Consider the following 13,024-nt stretch of genomic DNA (forward strand, 5'->3'; position numbering starts at 1 on the left):
AGAGATTGCATTTATATGAAGTTTTTGCTTTTCTAATTTTTCATTCTTTAAACCATACTGGAAGTTAAGTAGAACCATAAGAAGCAGAGACATTAATAATACTACTAATGAATATCATGTATATTGTCCCTTAGCACTTTATTTATTATCTTATTTGAGCTTTAAAACAGCCCTGTGAGGCAAGGATTGCAGGCATGATTATCCCCAATCTAGAGATGCACAAACTGAGAACCCTCAGAGACTCTAGTTTCCTCCATCTATAAAATGGATTAGATGGCTTCTAAGGTATGTCCCAGATCTAAATCTATCCTCTCATGGTCCCATGTGTGTACTGCTGTTACTTTCCTGATCAAAATCTATATTGTTTTTAACCTGAACTCACTAACTAGATGGTGGGACTCAATGACCACCATAGCCTCTGCCAGTTTTAAAATTCCGTAACCCAGGCTCTATCACATTCTCTCTGTGTGATCATAAGCAGCCATTTAACCACTATGTCCCTCAGTTTCTTCATTTAAAAAACAGAGGTGATATTTCCCTCACCTCCATCAAAGAGTTGTAGAGCAGATCTAAAGCCCTGCAAGACCTGTGAGATATGACTATCTTTGTACCATCCCATCTCTTTCTTCTATGTCTAACATTCTTTTATACCAGATTTTACCCAAACATATACACCTTGCCCCTGGGTTACAAAATTTGATTGAAAATGGGAATGGGGGAAGGGGAGAAGATACCCATGTAGAAAAAGTTGTTTGGGAGTTGTTGTTTTTTCCTCTGTCTCCTAATGCCTGAAAGCAGAGAGAGATTATTGAGTACAATGAATTGTCCAAACTGTCAGCACTTTGAAAGTGTGGGGAGTAAACAGATGCTGGCCAGGCCTCCATGCTCATTAACGCAGAGAAAAGATTCATTTCCTATGCATGATTAACTCCCAGTCGCCCCATGATTTACACAGCAGATGATCAGAAGAGAATTAATTATACCACAAACAGAGGTTCTGTTCTCAGCCATACTGGGCAGCCCCAGTGGGAGGGGTCACTCCCCCCAACTCCTGGGGTGTCAACAGTCAGGGATGTCTCCATAGAAGAGAAATGTTTTGATCTTCTGGCTCAGATGTGGGGATCAGCTCCCCTAGAGCTCCCAAGGAGATGAATGGAGTGAACCTGAGTGGGGTCACCTTTCATCTTCATTCAGGTCTATCTCTCCGTAAAGGACATCGACTAAAGGACATTGACCCTTTTGGCGCACAAAGCCAAGCTTGATGCCATTTCATGAAGGCACATACTTTATCCCCAGAAGCAGTTATTTCTATATGGCTCTAGAGCTGGAAAGGATCCTAGGGTCTCTCATCCAAACCCTTCATTTTATGAGGATGAGAAAGCCTGGAGATCAAATTCCTAGAAGCTTGGATCTCTAACTGGAAGGAATCTCCGAAGTCATCCAGTCCAAGTCTACAATTTGATGGATTAAACTAAGACCCAGAAAAGTTATTTGACTGCCCAATGGGCCATAATCCTCCAAAGATGGGTCTCTCCAGGGGCTGTGCCATGGTTAGGGGTAGCTTTAATTAGGCTCACTGACCACATCAAGAGGCTAGAGATTGTAGAATCATTCACTTTAAAACTGGAAGGAACTTCAGAGCCTGCCTGGTCCAACCCCCTCATTTTATAATCTGAGGCGCAGGGAGATTAGGTGATTTGCCCAAAGTCACACAGGTAGCGACAAAGGCGAGATTCCAAGGTTTTAGGTTACTAAAGGTCCTCATGCATCTTTTACCTTGTGGGGAAAAAAACCCTCAAAGGTCTGGTGGAAACTTAAATATGAAAAAGTCTGGATCTATGGCTGACCTCAGAGTCAAGAAGATCTGAGTTAAAATCTTCCCTCAAATCCTAGCCTCCTATCACCTTTGGCAACATATGTAATCCCTCTGAACTTCATTATCCTCATCTTTAAAATGGGAACAATAATGTCGCCTACCTGAAAGGGCTGTTGTGATACCGAATGTGATGAGATATGGGGAGTGCTTTGCAAAAATGTTAGTTATTCAAAGAGGACAGGCAAATCCCAGGGCAGAGATTATAGGATCAGAAAGGAAAAACAGGAAAAGACCTTGGAGACCACTGGATCTAGTATCAATATTTTTCAAATGGGGAAACTGAGGTCTAGAGTGGGAAAGTGACTTGCTTCAGTTCTCATAGGGGATATAGCAGAGATGGAATTCAAAGCCAAGTGCACTGACTCCCAAGTCTAGTGCCCTTATGCTACTGAATGGCATCGGGTAGCTAGGAAGCACAGTGGATAGAATACTGGGCCTGGAGTCAGGAAGACTCATCCTCATGAGTTCAAATCCAGCCTCAGACACTTACTAGCTTCAAGACCCTGAGTAAGTCGCTTCATTCTGTTTGCCTCAGTTTCCTCATATGTAAAATGCACTGGAGAAGGAAATGGCAAAGTCACTTCAGTATCTTTGCCAAGAAAACCCCAAATGAGATAATGGAGATACAGATACAACTGAAATGACTGAACAACACCATGGAGAAAAAAGGTTTTGCATGAGATAGAGGGGTTCACATCCCTATTCTGTCATTTAAGAACTGTCTGATCAAGGAAAAGTCCCTTAACCTATGTGAGCCTCATTTTTCTCATCTGCAAAATGGGGTAAAACAACATCAATAGTCCCATCCTCAAAGAGATGGTGTAGGACTCCAATCAGATAGCAATTTGAAGCATGGGGAGTAAACAGATGCTGGTCAGACTACCACGCTCATTAACTCAGAGACACCATTCATTCCTTATGCACGATTAACTAACTATAAATGGCTTTGCAGAACTGAAATGACTTTCTACACGTCAGATATCATTACTATTATTATATCGATCCCCTCCCTTCCAGCTTTGCCTATGGTACCCAGTTCCCAAATTCTGAAAGTGAAAACAGTAACTCCTTGGGGAGTGAGTAGGTTGGCAGTGCCTGTCACTCCAAAAAATAGATGCCACCTCTATATTATGGAGTCAGGAAACTTGAGGTACAGTCCTTGCTTTTCCATTTAATAACTGTATGACCTTAGGCAAGTCTCCCACTTACTGACTGTGTGAACAGAAGCAGGTGGGTGGCACGGTGGATAGACCATTGGACTTTGAGTCAAGAACAAAAATTATATGCATTTCTTTCCAACACCTGGGGGCATGTACTGCCAATGTACTGCCCCATCTCCCCTATGTACTGCCCCACCTCCATCCACAGGGAGAGTGAGCTCAAACTTAGAGCATTTTCTATGTAATAACTGCCCCATCAAGTTCACTCCCAAATTTGGTACAGCTGTTGGACCGATCACTGTTGTTTCCTCTTGGAAGCCTTTTATCTATGCTGAGTCAAACAGGTTGCTCAAGATGCTCCTCATTTTCCCACTTTCCAGTAAATATTGGCATGGATTCCAGTTATCAGATCTTTTGAAGCTATCTCACATAGCTATCTCTAATTCTCTTTTACCTAATCGAAAGAAAAAATAATCACAGAGACAAAGCACAGAGACCCCTATTAACAGGTCACATATGGCTCCAGGTGGGGAGATTCCAAGACCTCTCCCTATCCAGAGAATTCATTCATTCATGAATGCATGCAACATGGCCCTCTCCTCCAACACAGTCACAGAGAAAAAGAACAAGAGCCTCCCTTTGACTAACTCATGTCTTTTGAGTGCAAATCTAGTTCTGGATGAGCATCCAATCAAAAATTCACCCTCTTCACTATATGGTTCATGGACTGGAACGTATCGTAGAATGTCTGTGCAGGTCCAAAGTCTATGTGGGGATCACATCAGCTACTAATGCACACTTGCTCATAGGGGCTGGACTTACCCAGTTCTCTATTAAAATAGGATTTTAAAGTCCTAGATTTAGAGGTGAAAGGGGCTGCACAGTCCTACCCTTTGTCTTTACAGATAAGAAAACAACAGTTCAGGGAAATGAGATGATTTGCACAAAGTCCCAAGGCAATGAGCGACAGAAATGGAATTTGAGCCCACATCTTCTGACTCAAAACAAGTATCTTTCCACTCATCTTTGTGGGTGGAACCAGCCAAAGAGATAGGACTAAGAGCTCTTCAGCTCTCAATATAGCTATAGCACCACTTTACGACAATAGAACAAAGCTTGTCTTGGATGACCTTTTCCCCATCTGGCAAAGACTCCCCTAGATGACCTCTGGGCCTGGGGTTGAGAGTTATGATTCCATTACTCTGAAAATAGACCTTTGAGTTGTCTATTTTAGGGTGCCTCTGAGGGTCTTTTTTATTTTTCCTCTTTCCTGCCTCCCTCTTCCCCTTGCTCACTAGAACAGCAGTGGCTACTTACACAGGCTTCACCATGCTCTGCTCCCAATGCAGACAAATGTAATTTATTTCAGATGGTTCTGTCTTTCTCTTTATCCCCAGGAAATAATGAGAACCTGTCTTTAATTGACAATAAGCACCTTGGCCCTCCTTGAGATGTTTATTGGCCAACCCTGTCACTTCCTGAAATTTCTAATGATTGGAAGTTGGGGGTCACAGGTGGGGGAGACTGTCCTGTTCCTCACATCACTGCAGTCCTCTTGAAATGCTCAAAATAAACTGTGATTTCTTTGGGTGATGGCTAGGGCTGCCCAAGGGAAAGGAAAACATAAAGGCATATTGACCTTGGGATACAGAGCAGTGGAAAGAGCCAAATCCAGGAGGGAGGGAGGAGAATTGGGGAAAAGAGTTATCTTTCTTGACTTTTATAGGTAGAGTTAGAAATGAAAAAGGAAAGCATTCTTTTGCAGAGGTGAGAGTGGGGAGTATGTATGAGTGAGGAATATTGAATCTAAAATTAGCTTTTTTTCTATGTATTGATCAGTTTTGCTGATTTTTTCTCCTCTTTGACCTCTTTGGCTTTTAGAAAATTCAATTTTAAGATGGATGGTTCTTTGAGAGGGGGAGGGGTAAGATATAGGAGGAAATTTAGTCAATGTAAAATCAGAATATATCAATAAAATCTATTTAAAAATGAAAATCAATTAATTTATTTTTTTTATTTTTCATCATCTTTATTGAATGTGAATTAAATTTTTTGCACAGCTTGAATGGTTTCAGAAGCATGTTATACAGTAAGTAGATCAGAAACATAAGAAAGAGGAAACCATGGACACCTTGTCATTTTATAATCCTAGGGGCTTCATTGGATGGGGAGGAAGAGAGCGATGTTGTGAAGCATTACCAGAAGTTTGCTATCAGAGGAGACTACACAATATGCCTACTAAGGGGAGGGCCTAAAGCAGTGGTTTCATAAACCTCTTTCCAATTGTATCCATGTTCCAACTGAATCCAGATCAGGGGGCCTTTGTCTTCAGATATTCTCTGTTCTGTGCCACCAACGTGTCTAAACTGACTGGTTTTCTGTTTGGCTTCTAGCCAGCTGAAGCGAGGCGTATAACCCAAATCCTTCTTGGCCTTCGTGTAGGACAAGGTAAAAAACACTGTTGGTCAATGTTAGCAAATGGTAATTGTGGGCAGGTTCATAAATGAAAATAGTCCATAGCATGAAACTTATCATCTCCAGTAGGAAGGCTGCCCAATACAGTAATGTGGAAGGAATGCCTATTTTGGATCCAAGTTTGAAGCTCCATTCCTTGCTCAATTCATCGTTCAAATCAGAAAAACTCTGGGTGGATGTATCATCACAGATGTAATAGAACCGACTCTCAATGCACTGGGCCTTCTTGGAGTCTCATAGGGTTCTGAGTTCCAGGATACGTGCTCAAGGCACATTTTCAACATAGACTTGGTTGGCCATGGCCAACCCATTCCTTTTAAAGGTCTTATCATTGTTAAGGGCTTTAAAAATTTCATGTTGGAGAAAACTGCTCTCTTCCCTATATACACATGGGCCTCAAGGAGCAGGTATGCATTACGGCGCCTTTTCTAAAAAGTTGTCCATCAATAACCAACACAGCTTTCTCAGCCAGCCTCTTGCTGTAGGGATATGCATTGTGCCATTTGCTTTCAAGGAGTTCACCCTCATGCCCATTTTGGACAGTCTTCCTATATGAGCCGTCCACTTCTACAGAGCTGGTATAGATGAAGATAGGCACACTAGCCAAGATGCTCACTTCCAACAGGAGCTGACCTTCGTTATGAACTCTTTCCTGAGCCATAATCCTGTGTCAGTGATGGACACAGTGTGAATGATGGCAGTAATGCCCTGGCAGGCCTTGTGGAGGAGCTGCTTGTCTAAAATGTCTCCTTGCATCATAGTCACCTTGGTCTTGTCCTTGAGCTCTGAAAATTCCGATAGCAACTGAGGACTCCAGACTTTGTCCAAGATTTGGATCTCCTCCTGCTACTTTTCTTCCTCCAACAACTGGCGAACAATCCCCTGCCCCAGAAATCTTCCTGCTTCCATCACCAGACAGCTCCATTTATCCATAAGTGGCATAGTATCAAATACCTCTTGGCAGAAAATGCCCAAAAAATACAAACTGCTTAGATTAGCAGAAAAGAAAATTGTGTTTGTCCTTCGTTTTAGAAGAGGACCATGACATCAGGGAAATGAAGAAAAATCTATTTTTTTTATTTAAAAATCTATTAAAAAATTAAAAAGAAATGGATGAAGGGAAAATGATTCTCCCTTATCTCTGTTTTCCTGCCCTATCCCTATTGGCCTACATGACCTGAGAGACATGAAAGGACTCTTCTATTCAACAAAAAAGAAAACCAAAAAAAAGCCCTTTTCCCTAAGCCTATCTGGTACTCCAAATACTACCATTAGAAAGTAAGGGAGTGAAGGAAGAAAAAAAAACATTTATTAAGCACTCACTGTATGCAAGACCCTGCACTAAGCCCTGGGGATACAAATAGAGATAGCAAGACAGTTCCTACCCTGAAGGAAGTTCATTCTAAGAGAAAGCATTACATACAAGGGGTTATGGGTAAAGGACGAGTGATGCAGACATGGAAGTCACCAGGATGGTGAGGAGTCATGGAGTAATTGATGAACAGATCATTTTCTGGAACACTAGCATTGATTTGATCATCATTCCCAGAACTAGAGGTTTAAGTTGGGGGCAGGGATAAGGATTGTAGGGGACCAGCAGCATAACATGAAGTTGATGGGTGGAAGATGGCAATATAGGGGTCCAGCTCAGACTGAGGATGGGAAAGTCTCACCAAACAGAACATGAGACCAGAGAGGGGCAATGGAATGTGGGCCAGAAGTGGAGTCTGCAGCACAGGAGCCTGAGGCACTAGGCACAGCATCATCTGATCCAACCCCATAATTTACAGATGAGGAAACTGAGGCCCAGAGAGGGAAAATAACTGACCAAAAGTCACCTCAGTATTAAGTACCAGATGCTCCATCTAGAACTTGTTCTATGACATACTACATGGTTTCCAAGAGCTGTTGCTCTTCAACAGATCTTGGTAAAAACACAAATCCCCTCCCCTACCTAAAATTAATTTACACTGAAAGGAGATTAGGTAACAAGTATCTGAGACCCAGCATCCCAAGCTTTACTTTCTACCAATTCTTGGTACACTGAAATTATGTGTGTTTAATCAAAAGCAAGCAAACCGGATTTTACAACTTCCATGAAAATTGACCCTGGTTCCTCTTAGCCCTAAGTATGCCAAATTCCCCAAATTCCAATTCCCAATGCATCTCCTCTGCCTGGGAAGGGATTTCCAAATACTCCAAAGCAGGGGAACATAGCGTATAACCGGGGAAACCACTCTGTCTCTGCACTTCTACCTAAACACTGACCAATCAGAAAGAGAAGCCAACATCAAATGTTCTAGTTGAAGAAGTAGAGAATCTGGGTTCATATCTCATATCTGATGTTTGATCTTTAACAGGTCATATACTCCTCTAGGAGCCACTTTCCACATCTGTAAAGTGAGGGTGCTGGACTAGAAGTCCTTCTATCCTTAGCCTATGGTAGTATGATCTCTTTCCCCTTTTACAAACAGGAAGGAGAAGAGCCTTACTCCTTGTCTCCAGACCATTTTTGTCCATCCTTCATTCTCAAAGAGGAGCAATGAATCAGAAGGGGGATGTCTTGACTTTTGAGGGAAGTGGATTTAAGTGAGGCAGATCTGTGCAAAGACATCAGCCCCAGAGGGTGCCATCAAAGACTGGACATTAGTATCCTGTTCAATGGAAAGAACCTTGGTCTAATAGGGAGAAAATACCTAAGAAGGTCTACTTCTGTTCATTCATTCATTCAGTCAACAAGCATTTATTAAGAGCTTATCATGTGCTAGACACTGGGCTGAATGATGAAGATACAAAGAAAGTCAAAAACGTGATTCTTACCCTCAAAGAGTTCATGTTCTAGTGGGGAAGCAATAAATATATAACTTTATACAGCAGGATATATGCGGTGTAAGTGGAAAGAAATCTTGGAGTGATGGTGCCAGTAGTGAATAGTTGGGTAGAGGGGTTAGTGGAATGAGAAAGGACTCATTGCAAACGTTGGGATTTGAGGTGAGTTTTGGAGGCAGTCAGGGAAGTCAGAAGATAAAGATGAAGAGTGAGAGCCTCTCAGGTACAGAGGACAGACAGTGCAAAAGTACTGAGTTGGGAAATGGAGTGCCCTGCCCAAGGAACACTGAGAAGGTTGCTATCAGCAGAGTAGAGAAAGCTTAGTGGAATAAAATGTGAAAATGCTGGCAGGGTAGGAGGGTACCAGGTTCTTAAGGTCTTTAAGTGCCAAATGATTTTATTCTTCCTCCTAGAGGTAATAGGGAGCCATTGATATTTACTGGGAAATGGGGAAACTTACATGTTCAGATCATGATCAAATCGGAACCAATATGAAAGCAGAAGGGAAAAAAATTATTATGTTCTGGAGAAAGGAAACGAAGTTTTTTTCATCTTCTCAGAAGACTCAAGTGTGAAAAATTTGGTTTGTATTGAACAAATCAATGTTAGACAAGAGAAAGAAATACCTTAATGATAAATAACAATCTCTTGTCTGAAAGATGGAGGTCATAGGAGTGAAGCAAAGCAACACCTGGAGTCCCCATAACGCAAGTATTCAAATTTTTTAAGAGCAAAGGCTTCCCTACTTGGAGGAACAAGTGTGGAGAGAAAATCGTCTCATGGAAAGATGAGAATGAGATATTAGAAATCATCATAGTGACCATAACATTCTCATTGAATATTGTTGATGAAAATTATAACAATAATACAGACAATGGGAAAGAGCAAATAGAGAGTTCTGGAGCCAAGAGGACCTGGATTCAAGTCCTACTTCTGACATGCTGGATGTGGGATCCTGGGCAAGGCACTTAAGAATTATACCCAACCTGCCCCCAGGCATTTCTCTAAGACTGTAAGTTGTAGAGCAGGCTTTGCACTGCATTGTTAGAGGGAGTTTCCTCACTTCCAGGTCTCTACAACAATGAAATTCTAGGTCTACTACTACTACTACTACTACTACTACTACTACTACTACTACTATCACTCTGCTACTATTACTGCTACTACTACTGCTGCTGCTGCTGCTGCTGCTGTTACTACTAGTACTATTTACTACTACTACCAATAAACCTTATTATCAAAGGATTCAAGATTTCACTGATATAGGTAGTCTTGCCTATGTAGATTACAATTGCTTTCCCGTCTTAGTAGATTATTTTAAAATTTGCTATCACCAAAAGCTTTTCTCACCCGGTGATAATATTTGTAGGAATGAGGGTGTGAGACCATTATTTCTCTATAGAAAACTCCCAATGAGCAAATTACCTCTACCAGTGCAAGTAGGTCAGAGAAGCAAAATGGCGGTCAGATAGACTGGAGCTACTAGAGGGCCTTGAATGATGGTTTGGTCATTTTCATATTGTTGCTGTTTGTTCTTCATTCTTGAACAGGACCATGACATCAGCTAGGTGATGCTGTGACATGCAAATGAATTGGATTTAAGTGAGGCAGAGCTGAGCAAAGTCACGAGTCTCATTATCTCCTCTAGAGTTGTCTGGGTCCAGCAGCCAGATATGGATCAAGATGACTAGAGATGGCTCAGGGTACAATGGGAGACCTTGGCCTTTTCAAGCTAAGTTCTTTAATAGGTCTCAGTTTGATTGAGGCAATGTCCATTCCATCGTTACTCCGGAGAGTGGTGGGGAACATGGAATTTGCAAGGATTCGAAACTGACAGAGTGGTCCCTGTATCCACCAATGCAGAAATGGGGTGTTTGGTAGTCAGTAAGGAGCTACTGTTAGAGTAACACAATAGCAACTATATGTGAAGACAATCATTACTATTCATTATTGTTGTGATCTGGACACTATCCTTGTAAGAAGGATATTGATCTATAAGCTGGAGACAGGAAGGCAAGAAGAATGTTGAAATGCCTGAAGTGAGGATCAGTTAGGGAAACTGGAGAGGTTCAGCCTGGAGAAGATAAGAATTGGAGGAGGGGGAACATGATCACTGTCTTCAAAAACCAAAGGATTCCTCTCATAAAAGAGGAATCAGACCTGTTCTGCTTGGTCCAGGTGGACAGAACTAGGAACATTCAGTAGGAAATTTTAAAGAGGAAAATTCAGGTTTGAAGGCAGGAAAAACTTCCTAATAATTAGAGCTGAAGTATCTAAAAACAGAGTGGTCTGCCTTGGGAGATAGGTCTCTTTGTCTCTGTCTCTGTCTCTGTCTCTCTGTGTTTCTTTCACTCACTCTTTCTCTGTGTGTCTCTGTCTCTCTCTGTCTCTGTCTCTCTGTCTCTGTCTCTCTCACTCACTCACTCTTTCTCTGTGTGTCTCTGTCTGTCTCTCTCTCCCTCTGTCCCTTTCTCTCTCTCCACCCCCTCCCCCCACTCTCTCTCTCTCTGTGTCTCTGTCTCTCTCTCTCTCCCTGTCTCTGTTTGTCTGTCTTTCTCTCTGCGTACGTGTGTGTGTGTCTGTCTGTCTCTCCCTCCGTCTCCCTCTCTCTCTCTGTCTCTGTCTCTGTCTGTCTGTCTGTCTGTCTGTCTCTCTCTCTCTCTCTCTCTCACACACACACACACACACACACACACACACACACACACACACACACACAGAGGCACATTCTCCTCCTTGGAAGTATTCAAGCAGAAACTAAATGACCATTTGTGTGGGATAGTGAAGAGGCGACCAGCAAATAGTTGAACTCAGGAAGACCTGAGGTCAATCCTGTTTCAGACACTTATTGGTTGTGTGATCCTACACAGGTCACTTAACTTTTCTGTGCCTCAGTTTTCTTATATGTTAAATGTGGATAATAATAGTACCCATCTTTCAGAGTTGTTGTAAGGATCCAGTGAGCTAAGTACTTTACAAAAGTGCACTAGTGCACTCTATTGCTCTGTTTTTTTATTTCCAGTGACCTTTGACTCTTCATGATCCCATTTGGAGTTTTATTGACAAAGATACTAGAATGGTTTGCCATTTCCTTCTCCAGCTCATTTGCCAGCTAGACAAACTGAGGCAAACAGGGTTAAGTGATTTGCCCAAGGTCACATGGCTAGTCAGTGTATGAAGCTGGATTTGAACTCAGGTCTTCATCCCTCTGAGTCTAGTGCTCTAGTTGCCCTAAAACACTATATAAAGTCTAGCTCTTATGCTTGTTCAGTGATGGGTTGGACAGGTTGGTCACTGACGTCTCTCACAGCTCTAAAGTTCTGTGAAATACTCAATAGAGATCCTAAAGGCCAGCAGACCTAGAGAATGGCATATAAGTTCTGGTAGCTGATGAAACCAATGTAATTGAAGGATGAATGACCCAGCCTTACACAGATTATCCTGGAGGCTCAATAATAGAGTGAAGTTGTACCTTATTCATCAGCTCCCTGTTGAGACTTAATAGATCAACACCTGGTGAGATGAAGAAAGTACTAAAAAACAATTACAAGATGGACTCTGCCAGAACCAGGTCCTCCTCACTCCTGGCTGCCTACCCTGATGCTAAGGATCATTCATGGATCAGATTGGCTTCATGAAATCTTCCCAGAAAAAAGCAACCCCCTACTGAGATGGAAGAGACTTTAGCCACTGAATTTCCTTTGCTTTTCAGATGAAGAAACTGAGGACCAGAGAGGAGAAAGGACTTGCCCAATTTTACAACAAAAACTCAACGACGGAGACCACACTTGTTCCAAGTCCGGTGTTGTTTCTCCTATACCATGTGACCTCTCCTGATGCTCTTTTTGAGACTGCTGTCTTCAATTCTCTGACTGGGCTCCCTTACCAATTTAAGTTCCTTGAGGGCTGAGATATTTTTGTTTCTTTGTTTAGGTTACATAAGGTGTCACTTCCTTAGGACCAAACTACACCCTCTCTAAAGACTTTTTTCTAAGATTTTTTTTTTTGAGTTATTCTCAACCCACCCCCAACCTAGCACTCTGCTTGACCCAAAGTACGTACTTAAGAAATGCTCCTTTAATGGAAAACTCCATGCTTAAAACTCGCAGCAACTCAAATCAACAAATCAAGAGCATGATATCTGAGATCTGACATTTAATAGCTATAGGATCTTAGGGAAATGGCTTCCATTCTCCCATGCTGAGTTTCCTCTTTGTAAAATGGAATACTCAAAACTTGAAAGACCTACTTTTCAGCATTTCTGTGAGGAAGACATTGGGAAAATCTTGAAGCTCTGTAGAAATAGGAGCTGTTGTGGTTACTACCAGTAGAATAGAAGCTCCTTGAGTGCCTTTATTACGTCATCATCATCAGGCATAACACTTAGCATTTAGTAGGTGATGAATGAATGAATGAAAAAGCGTTTATTAAGCGCTTGTTATGCGCTAGCCACTAGTCATCTTCGAAAAGGGAGGACAAACACAACGATGCTGGTCACTGAATGTGTGTGTGTTTGAGTGTGTGTGTCTAAGTAATGAAACAGACCCTGCTTTCATCTTTATGTATTTATATATAATATATATAACTAGATACATCATATTTAATATTATATATAATTATATTATATACAAACTACAATTACATATAGATCAACTAGAAAAACATATACAATTACAATTATGTA

At 41.7% G+C, this 13,024-nt stretch overlaps 1 pseudogene; it reads right to left on the minus strand.

Moving 5' to 3' along the window:
- Positions 1-5,258: 5,258 nt before the first annotated feature.
- On the minus strand, positions 5,259-6,453 carry LOC140498064 (3 beta-hydroxysteroid dehydrogenase/Delta 5-->4-isomerase pseudogene; annotated as a pseudogene).
- Between the last annotated feature and the right edge of the window lie 6,571 nt (positions 6,454-13,024).

This window comes from Notamacropus eugenii, chromosome 4 (assembly GCF_028372415.1).
Source record: "Notamacropus eugenii isolate mMacEug1 chromosome 4, mMacEug1.pri_v2, whole genome shotgun sequence".
In the NCBI taxonomy this organism is placed as follows: Eukaryota; Metazoa; Chordata; class Mammalia; order Diprotodontia; family Macropodidae; genus Notamacropus; species Notamacropus eugenii.